Consider the following 13,703-nt stretch of genomic DNA (forward strand, 5'->3'; position numbering starts at 1 on the left):
CTAAAACTCACATGCACAAGTGTTTTTAGTTAAATAAAATACATATGAAGAAACCAAATACATATCAAGAATTATATCTGGGGTGTCTGGGTGGCTCAGTTGGTTAAGCATCCAACTCTTCATCTCAGCTCGGGTCATGATGCCAAGGTCATGGGACTGAGCCCTGAGTTGGGCTCAGTGCCGAGGGTGGAGCCTACTTGAGACTTTCCTCTCTCTCCTTCTACCTTTCCCCGGTTTGTGTTCTCTCTCTCTCTTTGTGTCTCTCTCTATCAAAAAGAACTATATCTAAAAACTACTTAATTTAACCATCCTTTCATTCTTTAACCTGCCAGTTCATTCATCCAATGAATATTTATTTTAATGTAATAGAGTGGTTAAAAACCTCAAGCTATAGAGGCAGATAACCTGGTTGTGACTCCTAAGTATTCCAGTTACAGGCTATGGGACCTCGGTTGGGACTGTCACAGTTTCCACATTGCTAAATTGGGGATGATTGTAATACCTATCTTGTAGGATTGTTATAAGAACTGATTTACTTAATACATGTAAAATGCTGAAGGCAGCATATGACACAAGTAAATGTTCTATTTATGTTGTTGCTATTATTATAGTTTCTATGTTTGATCAATTTAAGTTTTTTTCTAAGGACAAATACTAAATCTTCTGACAAACATATTCACCCTTAAAGTTCTCCTAAAAGGTATTTTAGCTTTAAAATTACAGAGAATACACCTTACTATAGGAGATTCTTTGTTCCTAAGAATAATCCTGGTGAAATGGGAGGTGGATATTATTAAAATATCTATTTATTGAGAAAATTCTCTCCAGAAAAAAAACATTTTGTGCAGCTTAGTAGTGTGACACAGATAAAATGTATATCAGAAGCTAAGCTAAAACACTTAACTGTGTGCATAAAAATAGAGAAAAAAAGAGCAGAATAAAAAAATTACAGGAAAAAGTAGGGACTGGTGTTCTCATGCCAGTTTAATTCTGCTGACACTGACAGCCTTGCTCCAAAATGGGATAGGAAAGGAAGATGTGTGGTGACATGGCACATGGATGAATGGGTGCTTCCCACCTCACACAAGAACTTCTTTTGGTCTGTAGAGGAAAATAGGGAAGCAATTACCCAATCTCTTTGTTCTCTTCTTTTCCTTTTTTTTTCTAGTCTTCTTCGTTCTTATATTTATATCTTCCCCATTCCCAACACTCATTTCAGTAAAATGATGACCAGAGTCACAATCTATTCTTTGATTTTTCTTTCCGAGGCTCTTCTCTTTTCTTATTTCTTATCAGTTTCATACCAGCAGCATTTTGGGGAAAACCGAGAAATTAGAAAGGGAAGTGTTCTGCAGTGCCTCAACTAGCCAACTAACTGAATTGACTGGTAAAGAATGAGAAGTGAGAAGAGAATCTGGGGGAGAGTGTGTAGATCTGGGCAGTATAAACCCCCGAGAGCTGCAACTCATTGGAAATGTATTTCTCTCTGTGTTTCAGAGAATCTAAAAACTCCATTTAAAATGAATAATTTTATTCCACACCTAGTGATCTCTATCCCTACAACTTTAGAAATAACACTTTAAAATTATCTAGATGGGCATTCTGGTGTTTCTGGGGATAATGATATGTTCACAAGGTTAGGCAGAGCTGGAGTTTTATGTAGTTCCACTGTTTGGACTTCTCTAGGGATTCTGCTACTTCCTGAAGTTAGAGCTCAATTCAGCTCTTTTCCACTGATCTTAGCAGGTTATGGACAGATTGAACCCCCCTATGGGGTTGAAGTCAATTGCTGCTGGATCTAATCAGAGTTTCTCCAGTGGATCATTCCAACATGACAACAAGAGAAGCAAGCATTCTTCAGGGCAAAATTACTTTTATTGAACTTCTAATATCACCAATTTTCATGAAAAGGAAAAGACTGGAAGTAACTTAGATAATTTCTAGCTCCCAGACACTTAAAACATGATGTGTTAACTGTAGTTTAAAGTTGCATGATGACATTTTATTTCCTAGTTTGAGGGAGGATAGGCTCTTTCAGTTATTTTTATTAGCTATGTAAAGTCTGGTCAAGTTTTCTGCTTCCACTACACCAGAACCTTTGAAAGATTAAGAGATAAATTTTTAGATGTTGGTTATTGTCCAGTTTAAACCTAAATGTCACTGGAGGAACAAGGAAAAACCATCATCATGAAGGTCAATGTAGAAAAAGGGATATGGCTGCTCTATCTGATTTACCTGTTCTTCTGCCTAAGTGTTGATCACTCTGCAGCAACCTAGAAGTACTAATACTCCTTTCTGTACATGGAGAACTTCTGTAACAGGGCAAAATGAAATTAAAATTAAATGGGGGGGGATTAAATTGGTTTTAAGAGAGCACTGTGGTAGAATAAACAAGGTGAAGCAAGAAGTAAGCTTAGCACTTAGAATGCATTTTAGAAATTGTGCATACTTCCTGAAGGAGAGGTGATCCTTTCTTTTGGTATTACTTTTTTCCTTTTAGACATCAGGTACTCAGAATTGGATCACTGAGTCATGCATGATTCACTTATGTATTTAGTTACTTATGTGGTTATTTAAAATATTTTATTTAAAATTTTTTTAATGTTTTATTTATTCTTGACACACACAAACACACACACACACACACACACACACGGAGCATAAGTAGGGGAGGGGCAGAGTGAGAGAGGGACATAGAATCAAAAGCAGGCTCCAGGCTCTGAGCTGTCAGCACAGAGCCCAACACAGGGCTCAAACTCACAAACTGCTAGATCTTGACCTGAGCCGAAGTCAGACACTTTACTGACAGAGCCACCCAGGCACCTCTATGTGGTTATTTTTAATAATGGAAAGAGCAGACATGAACTCACCACTCACAAGTGCTTGACAAAAACAAGAGGCATACGTTTGACTCTAAGTTTCTGAACAGCCAAAGAAAAGAAAGGAATAGAATCAGTAACATGATCTGCAATGTTTATGAAATAATGATAAAAGGAGCCTGTTCTTCATTCTGACTCCATGAAGAATTTTCTGCTGTTAGTTTCATAATGAGGGCATTATAAGGTAAAATTTTTTAAAAAGTACTCACCAACATCACTAATGATACATTTCATAGAGTTTTATACACTTTGAGTGTTTGTTGCATTGAATGAGGTTAGGTTATGTTAGCCCATGCTTGAGTATGCATGAACTGCCAACTTTATGTAGCTCAACCTGCAGCACAAAAAAGGATTCAGAACTCTCATCTCTTAAATTTTTTGAGTGAAAGATATAGATAGGTGCAGCTTTCAGTGGCATTTAAATGAGCACAGCAGCATCGGGGTGCCTGGGTGGCTTAGTCGTTTAAGCGTCTGACTTAGGCTCAGGTCATGATCTCACGGTTCATGGGTTCATTCCCCGCGTCGGGCTCTGTGCTGACAGCTAGCTCAGAGCCTGGAGCCTGTTTCAGATTCTGTATCTCCCTCTCTCTCTCTGACCCTCCCCTGCTCACGCTGTCTCTCTCTCTCAGAAATAAATAGAAAAAACACTACAACACACACACACACACACACACACACACACACACACACAAATGAGCAAAGCACCTATCTGGTCCCAGACTTCCCAATTTATAACCAAAAATAAAGAAAAAGAAAAGAAAGAAAAGGCTTCATTACCTGTACATCCCAACAAACCCAGCCCATTTAGAGAATGACTGTAGTTTGGATGACATTGCTTATATTCTTTATTTATCCTTAAATAAAGATTTAGAGTACCTATTGTGTGCTATGTACTGCATCAAGTGCTGATGATGCAGTAATGAGTAAAATAGACATAATTATCCTTGCCTTGATGGTGTGAGTGAGGAGAAAAGCATTTGTGAGCTTAGAGGAGACAATATGGGAACAGGTAGTATAGAGCCTGCTAGGAGACGTGAGGGACTTTGAATTCTACTCTGAGCAAGAAGTACAACTATTGGAAGGGTTTTAGCGAATGACATGATCTTGTTAAAAGGGAATCCATCTGGGGAAGAACTAGGAGACCAGTACAGTGAAATGATCTAAGGCAGATTAACAATCAGAAAGAACAATTCTCAGTTTCTTTCTCCTAGATCACTTTTGCATACCTTATTCTAGTAGAACTAGAACTTAAAAAAAATTTTTTTTTAACATTTATTTTTGAGAAATAGAGTGCAAGGAAGGGGCGGGGCAGCATAGAGGGAGGGAGACACAGAATCCAAGACAGGCTCTAGGCTCTGAGCTGTCAGTACAGACCTCACCATGGGACTTGAACCCACGAGCTGTGGGATCATGACCTAAGCCAAAATCAGATGCCTAACTGACTGAGCCACCCAAGTGTCCCTCTTTGTTAGAACTTCTAACACCTGTCCTTCTTTCACACTCTCGGCTGATGCTTATTTCCTATTTCAAAGAGAAACCACCAACTCTTTGCCCTCTCACTACCACTTCTACCTTTAAGCCCTCAGTATCCATGCCGATTTACTCTGCCTTTTGCTCGGCCACAACTGGTGAGCTGTTTATATTCCTTTTACTAATCCAATAGTCCCATCTCCTGACAACTACTCAAGGACATCATTCCAGGGGCGCCTGGGTGGCTTAGTCGGTTAAGCGTCCGACTTTCGCTTAGGTCATGATCTCGCGGTTCGTGGGTTCGAGCCCCGCGTCGGGCTCTGTGCTGACTGCCAGCTCAGAGCCTGGAGCCTGTTTCAGTCTGTGACTCCCTCTCTCTCTGACCCTCCCCTGTTCACACTGTCTCTCTCTCTCCTAGAAATAAATAAAACATTTAAAAAAAAAAAAAAAAAGGACATCATTCCAGAATTTGTCTTTTCTCTCTATTGCATCATAATTCTTCATTTCTTTTTGGCATCATTCCCATAAGCACAGAAATACACTTTCATAGCAAAAATCATAAAAAGAATGATTAATTCCTCTCCTTTGTCCTCTTTAAAGATGCCCTACCTAGGCTTTCACCCCTGTCATCACCAAAATTGCTGTTGAGAAATCAGTAGTGACTTTCATGTTGCTGAATCTAATGATCAAACTTTAGTTCTCAACAGATTTAGTCTGTCAGCAGCAAGGGACCCATCTTGACTTCTGGCATAGCCACTGTTTTGGTTTTCCTCCTCTCTGTTTTCCTTATTGGTTTCTCCTTAACTCCCATTAAATATGGGGCTCAGTCCATGGACTTTTTTACTTCTCTGACCATACTACTGCTTTGGTGATTGACTACTTCCAGTCTTAAAGCTTATTCCAAAATTTATACTCTAGTTCTAAACTATCATATTCATTCTAGACAACCTATTTTCAGTTGGGTATCTGATACTCTTCTCAAACATATCAAGCCCAAAGCTGACTCCTGATCTTTTCTCCTGATCTGCTCCTCCTGCATTCCTCCCCACCTTTTGTAAACAGCAACTGAATTGTTTCAGTTACTGATCCAAAACCTCGGAGTCTCTCACGCTCTGCCTGCAATAGTAAACCCATTGTTTTTATTTTCAAAATATCACCACCTTCTAAACATATCTAGAGTCTAGATATGTTTATAATTCTCACTCTACCACCTCTAGTTTAATCTTCCATCATATTTTGAATAGATTATTGAAACAGCCACTTAACTGGTCTAACTGGTTCTGTCCCTTTATCTCCTTATAGTCTAGTCTCAACCCCTTGGCCAGAATGATTCTTAATCAGATCATACCATCTTTCTATTCAAAATCCTCCTCTGTGGCTTCTCAACTCATTTAAAGCGAAAGCCAAAAAATCCTCAGTGGTTTAAAAGGACTGATGTAATCCAGCAACAATTTAAAAGTCTGACAATATTGAGTATTGGTGAAATTGTGGAACACCAAGTGTTTTTTTAATTGATTTTTGAATTTAATAAATTTGATTTTTTATTTTGTTTTGAGAACAATGTGGCAGTATCTAATGAAGCTGAAAATGCACAATCTGACAGGAATTCTGCTTCTATGTTTATACCTAAAAAAATCCCATACGTGAAAAAAAGTAACATATATAATTTTTATAGCAACACTGCTTATAAAACAGCAAAACACTGAAAACTATCTAAACAATTATTTATAAAAGATAGATAAATAAATCTTTGTATGTTTATACAATAGAAAATTACTAAGCAATAAAAGTCAAGAAATGAAAGCTACATGTGCCAATATGGAGGGTCACACAGAAGCCTTCATTTGTATTAATGTTTTTTTTCCTAAACAAGGTAGGGGGTTCACAGGTGTTTATTACATTAGTCCTTACACCTTTTGTACGTATGAAATATGTCATAAGTTTTAAAGGAGGTAAATGGGAAATCTGTAGAATGTGGGAATAGTTTAGAGAGACACCTTGCTGGGGGAAGGGCATGGAATGACATGGGGATGAATCTATACATTCACACCATGGGGCCGAGGAGCTTAATTTCCATCCCCTTCATCATCATCTCTCCCTCCTGAATCTTTTCAATAGCCTCCTGTTTGTTCTTCCTCACTAGTGTCGTACTCCCCAGAATTCATTTTTTATGGTTCTGAGTGGTTTACATAGACCCAAATAAGACCATGTCCATCCCTGTACTTGTAAATCCTAGAAGACTCTTCATTAATTACAGCAAATATGGTAAATTTCTTAATATGATATAGAGGTTACTCTGTAAAGTGGACCCAAGCATCCTTACCAATATCTTTTCCCAAATATTCCTGTTCACAACTCTGTATTCTTGCTCATCACCCTCTCTAGGGAATCATCCTTTTCTCACTTCTGGAAAACACCAACATGAGACACAGTTTATGTGACTTCTTTCTAGCTTGTCTGGGGGTAGCAAGTACTTCCTTTTTCTGCATTTGTATAGAATTTTGCACATAACTCTATTATTACAGTCATATTGCATAGGATTTTTATTAGGTAGCTATATTTCTGTTTCCCTTAATACGAGCTACTGAAAGTCAGAGACAGTGGTTTTTGTTGGTGTTTCATTTATTTATTCCCAAGGGGACTCTAATTGGTTCCCTTTTAACTTTTTTAAGTTTATCTATTTGAGAGAGAGAGAGAGAGAGAGACAAAGAGACAGAGAGATAGAGAGAACATGAGCATGAGAGGGGCAGAGAGATAGAGGGAGATCCCAAGCAGGCTCTCCACTGTCAGCACAGAACTGATGCAGGGCTGAAATCCATGAACCAAACTGTGAGATCATGATGTGAGCTGAAATCAAGAGTCAGATGCTTAACTGACTGAGCCACCCAGGCAACCCTATTTGTTTCTAAATCTTTATACACCTAGTTCCTACCAAGATTCTTAATACATATGTAAAGTGTGCTAAATAATTATTTGTAGAATCAGTGAAAGGATGAGTGGAGGTTTTATTTAGCAATGTTATAGGTGATAATAATAGGTTAGATGAAATACATAGTTTTCAAGTTCTTAGCTACCTGGTTGCCTCTTCTCATTAATTAAAATGCTATTTCAGCTTACATGCATCTTTAGCGCTTACTGACTAGCTTCAAGAAAGTCAAAAATTTGCAGGCAGTATCGTGTTCACATTAGCTAAGAGTAGTCAAGAGTTGGACTGGTCCCATTGCTAGGGTAATTCAAAACTGTTATACTGATAGGATACCAGAATATTTGAGTTTATTTTTGAAAGCCTTAGCTAATGTAACATTAGTTTTTGTTCTGAAAAGATGCACAACATAATATAGCTCCCTCCCACATTCCAAGATTTGAGATGGTAAGACATGGAGATTTATGGTGTTCTTGTAGGGCCACATTACAATGAATGGGAACTATATCAGGACTCTGACATCTACACAGGAAAATCTGCTCTCTTTAGTTTTAAATGTTCTAGTATCAAATTATTTTACAATTTGGAGGAAAAAGCTACTGATTCTCCACTGGTTCCTGAGACAATTGAATGTGGTAATTTACATTTTTGAAAACATAGCAGTTTGGTATTTACTCAAAACTGGACAAATTCCACATTTTAGAAATGACTAGCTATTATTAAAGTTCCAACTTCCAAGTAGCTTTAATATTGAGAACTGGTTTTAAAAACCAAACCCACAAAGTACTCCAGAAATTGTAAATCATTCTTCAATTGTCAACAATCAAGGCACTTCAATTTAAAAAAGAATCAAGAGACTTGCCAGTTATTTGAATCTAAGTGTCTTAACCCAGTTTCAGATTGAGGACAAAACACTCTAAAGACACACAAAAATGCAACACCACTAATTTTTTTTTAAGGGAAGCTCTTTTATACATTCTCTATGAAACAAGTATAAAACTGACTTATTTGTCATTACTGATTGAGGTGAGAAGGAAGCTGATGATATGAACAGAAATGAAGGAAAATTGTCTAGGTAATCAAAATACCAGACTTCCATTTAGACCCCTGAATAGTTTCCCAAAATTTTTTGAGGTGGTTAAGTCCATCTTCTACATTATTTCTCAAACACATTAGGATATTGTTACCATGTGTGTTTTTGTTTTTGTTACTGTTTTTATAATTTTTCCTAATTGAATGAAAAATGACTGCATGAAGAAAAGCATGGGGGTTCTCTATTCTTTGTCTATTTTAACCCCACAACTAAGCACAGACTTCCCCCCTGCTGATTCCTATAACACTTTGTAGGAGGCCCCAATCCAGCAATCATTCCTTTCAACTTCTAGACAACTGTCAGCCATACTCTTGGATGGGAAAAATGGGGGTTTGGGAAACTGCAAATCGAGTGTTTGGGTTGTATGATGTTATAGTTCTGCCTATCAAATTCCCAGCAGAAGCAAGGTTCACCAAATAAGTAATCATCAGGCCTCCAGCATTATTCTCCTTATTTTCAGGTTTTTTCCCATTATCCTTTTAAAAATTTTCTCTGGCACAAAAACAGACACATAGACCAATGGAATAGAATAGAGAATTCAGAATTGGAGCCACAAATGTATGGCCAACTAGTCTTTGACAAAGCAGGAAAAAGTATACAATGGAAAAAAGCCTCTTTAACAGATGGTGCTGGGAGAACTGGACAACAACATGCCGGAGAATGAAACTAGGTCAATTTCTCACGCCATACACAAAAATAAACTCAAGATGGATAAAGGACCTGAATTTGAGACAGGAATCCATCAAAACCTTAGAGAAGATAGCAGGAAACAACCTCCTTGACCTCCACCGCAGCAGTTTCTTACTTGACACATCCCCAAAGGCAAGGGAATCAAGAGCAAAAATGAACTACTGGGACCTCATCAAGACAAAAAGCTTCTGCATGGCAAAGAAACAATCCATAAAACTAATAGGCAACCGATGGAATGGGAAAAGATAGTTGCAAATGACGTATCAGATAAAAGGCTAGTATCCAAAATCTATAAGGAACTCCCCAAACTCCACACCCAAAAAACAAATGATCCAGTGAAGACATGGGCAGAAGACATGAACAGACACTTCTCCAAAGAGGGCATCCAGATGGCCAACAGACACATGAAACAATGCTCAGCATCCCTCCTCATCAGAGAAATACAAATCAAAACCACACTGAGATATTACCTCATGCCAGTCAGAGTGGTTAAAATGAACAAATCAGGAGACTATAGATGCTGGCGAAGATGTGGAGAAACGGGCACACTTCTACACTGTTGGTGGGAATGTAAACTGGTGCAGCCCCTCTGGAAAACAGTGTGGAGGTTCCTCAAAAAATTAACCATAGAACTCCCCTATGACCCAGCAATACCACTGCTAGGAATTTACCCAAGGGATACAGGAGTTCTGATGCATAGGGGCACATGTACCCCCATGTTCATAGCAGCACTCTCAACAATAGCCAAAACATGGAAATAGCCTAAGTGTCCATCAACGGACGAATGGATCAGGAAGATGTGGTTCATCTGTACAATGGAATACTACGTGGCAATGAGAAAGAATGAAATCTGGCCATTTGTAGCAACGTGGATGGAACTTGAGGGTGTTATGCTGAGCGAAATAAGTCAGGCAGAGAAGGACAGATACCATATGTTTGCACATATAGGTGGATTAGGAGGAACTTAACAGAGGACCACGGGGAGGAGAAGGGGAAAAATAGTTGGGGAGAGAGAGGGAGGCAAACTATGAGAGACTGTTGAATGCTGAGAACAAACTGAGGGCTGATGGGGGTGGGGGAGAGGGGAAGTGGGTGATGGGCATGGAGGAGGGCACTTGTGGGAATGAGCACTGGGTGTTATATGGAAACCAACTTGACAATAAACTAAGAAAAAATTTTTCTCAAAATATCTCTTGACTGAGGTGGGTATTATATGATCTTGCTATAATTGCCAGCTTTACAAATGACTATTACCTAATGGTGAATGGTACAGATTACTAAATGCAAGTTAGTATATTTCAATACTCCTTTTTGAAAGATTGGCTTATAAGATTAGGACCTTTCCTTAATAATTTCAAACTAGTAGTAGTTGCTTCTAAATAACTGAACTTGAGTACTTGAGAAGGATAAAGGGAAAATGAGTTCCTCCCTATAAACACATTAGTACTTGTTTGGATTTTTTGCCACATAGATGATTGTTAAAATTTTTTGTTTTATTAAAAATTTTTTCAAGCTGCCTTACAGACACTAATTGCAGAACACTTGTTCTCTTAACAAAGGTAGAAAGAATTAAAAGGCATATCCAAACATTCCAGACATGTTAGAGGTGAGGAAAGAATCAAAAGCCAGTATTCCAATGTTTCCCTCTCCATTTGCTTCTCCTCCATACCACATTCAGAGCTGGTTACAAATAAATTTCTATTTCCCATATCCATCTCAAGACTGTATTTGTATTTTTATTCCTAGATAGCTACACAATATTTATTTTATTTGAAGCCTATTTTAACCACTCTTGATTATGTTTTTTTTCCAAAAGTGATTTTCCCTGGTGACAACTGAAACTCAAGTGATGAAAATAACAAAAGAGATTTTAAGAATTTTTCCAGAACCAGGGTCACTGGTGACATTTCCATAAATCACACACAATCTCAACACAGACCATCTTAAGGAGAAGACTTACTCTAATAAGCTTAATATACAGAGGTTAAAATAGCCTCGTTGTATTTATCTTTCACTGTGCAGCTTACCAAAACCAAATTTCTGTCATCAACAATTATTAATCATCCATATGTCCTGCAGAGAATTTTAATAAAGCATATTATGAACCTGAGGCAAGGCTGATGCGGAAAGGACACAAATGTGATCCAAATTTATAAAAGGAGATGGGGGTCCCTATTACTCCACCACATCTGTTTGCCATATGTTCATAAATCACACCAATGTTTTGAACATTTCTCCTAGCACCTTCCTGTCACTCTGGTTTTATAGTTCATAATTTTACCCCTCTTACCCATATACACACAAAAATTCTCTTTATTATGTTTCAGGGTTGAGGATAACATATGACCAAGTATTGGGCCAAACAACTGTGGCTAGTGCCCAGTGACCCTCCAGTTTCTTGAGATTTGGTCACAGCAGGCAAAAGCAGGAGCAAAACTTGTTTATTCTAAAGAAGCAGAGAAATAATATGAAGACACCAATTACCACTGCCAAACCAAAAAGAGAGCTGCATTTTGATTCTGAATTTATGAAATACAGTTGCCAAGAATAAAGCTGCCAACTTAGGAAAAGATGTTTTTCCTTGAAAATAGGACCTTCAGAAATACTATGCACACTACTCTTAGTTTATTCTTATTTTAGTTTTCCTGTGATGCTCATGCATATCTGCATGTGGTACAGTGCTTCTCCTCTAGAACTTTGCCATCTCTATCAACCATGACATGTGAAGACAGAGCAAGAGAAACAGGATTCAAATTGCATTTTTAAGACAGCCTATGTGACCTATTGGTTTATTTAACGTAAAAATGTAGGCAAGTTGAAGGTATGGAGGCAGTCAAATTATCTATGTGGTGTCATATAGATGAAACTGTGTTTCTCTGGTCATTATGGCTGACTGGCCTCCCTCCCCTAGCTCCAGGTAGTACTACTGAATAGAATATAGCAACCACAAAACCATGCATATCCACATTTCAGATTGAAAGCAAAACAAAACAAACAAAAACACCCACATGGTGCCAGAAATAGAGGTAATCTGAAGTCCAAGCAATGAATGGAAGCTAAAGCCAGATGTGCCATGAGGCTACTGGCCCTGGATGTTCTAAGTCACTGAGGTTTTAATTTGAGCATAGAGAGTTGGGAAAGAAGACAAAATTTAAGTTTGCTGACCTGGGGGCATGAAAGGCTATAGGTGCACTCTCAGCATAAAACCAAGAACCTGGAAGGGACTACAAAAGTTCTTTCCACTGGACTGGGAATTTGTCAAGAAAAATAACTTGCCTGTCCTAGGTCATGGTTGAAAATTAATCATCTGGGAGAAATCTAAACTGATACTATGTGGGGATACAGGATTGAATTCACATATTACAATTGGTAAAATAATCTTTATAAAATTATTACAAAAACTGGTTGAGAGACTCATGGGACTGGCAGAGGTATACATAAAACCACTCACAATAATGACTTCACAACCCTGAATCATGACACATCCTTTGAAAACAATTTAATCTGAAGACAGATTCTGACTAAAATTTGAAACACTCGGGGCGCCTGGGTGGCTTAGTCGGTTAAGCGTCCGACTTTCACTTAGGTCATGATCTCGCAGTTCGTGGGTTTGAGCCCCGCGTCGGGCTCTGTGCTGACTGCCAGCTCAGAGCCTGGAGCCTGTTTCAGAGTCTGTGACTCCCTCTCTCTCTGACCCTCCCCTGCTCACGCTGTCTCTCTCTCTCTCTCCTAAAAATAAATAAAACATTAAAAAAAAAATAAAAAAAATAAAATTTGAAACACTCATGGAAAGAGACCACCATGTGATGCAGGAGTCTCAACAAACAGGAGAATTCACAAGTTAAAAGCAATAGGAAATGCAAACAATGTGAAAATAAATTTGCTTTAAATATTTATAGGTATAGATTAGGGAGAAATAAAAATCATAAGGGCAGTATCTCCTAAAGAAGAAGGAGTTTTGAAAAAGAATAAAGTGGAAATCCTAAAAATGAAAAATATAACAATTGAAAGGAAAAGCTCAGTATATGAACTACTGGATGTATTAAACATGGATAAAGAGGAAATTAGTAAATTTGAAGACAGATCTGAAAATTCATGTAAATGCAGTAGGATAGATTTATATATACATATAATATATGGAGTTTATATATAAGCTAATATATATATAAACTAATATACTGTATGCATGGTATTCCTCAACTGACTAATTTTAACAAATTTTGAACTCATTGATAAATAAATTGTATTACAAATTTAAAAAGGGCAAAGGAGTATGAAATGAGACTCTCTGACATATATCTAATAAATCTAATAAATATTCTCTCCGGAAAAGAGGTTGAGAGAGAAGCAATATGAAAATGAAAGAAACCATGAATCTTCGTACTCAAGGAACAGATAGTTCTGAGTAGGGTAGCCAGAAAAAAAAAAAAAATCCACTCTTGGACACACTATGGTGAAACTTTAGAGCATAAAAGACCAGAATTTTTAAATTAAGAAGAAAAACATTTTAATATTACAAGGGCTGAGACAGGTTATATTTACAGAGCACTACTAAAACATTACCAAAAATATACTTCAGCAAGAAGGAAACTGAGTTCGGAAGGAAACGGTGTGGTGAAATAACCAATGATAAACAAACAAACAAAAC

At 37.7% G+C, this 13,703-nt stretch overlaps 1 long non-coding RNA gene across 1 annotated transcript in view; it reads right to left on the bottom strand.

The window, feature by feature from the left end:
• Positions 1-13,703, bottom strand: part of LOC120224121 — a 122,502-nt gene that overhangs the window by 20,924 nt on the left and 87,875 nt on the right. The window lies entirely within an intron of this gene.

The sequence above is a fragment of the Hyaena hyaena genome, unplaced genomic scaffold (assembly GCF_003009895.1).
Source record: "Hyaena hyaena isolate Hyena2069 unplaced genomic scaffold, ASM300989v1 scaffold_1108, whole genome shotgun sequence".
NCBI classification, from domain to species: Eukaryota; Metazoa; Chordata; class Mammalia; order Carnivora; family Hyaenidae; genus Hyaena; species Hyaena hyaena.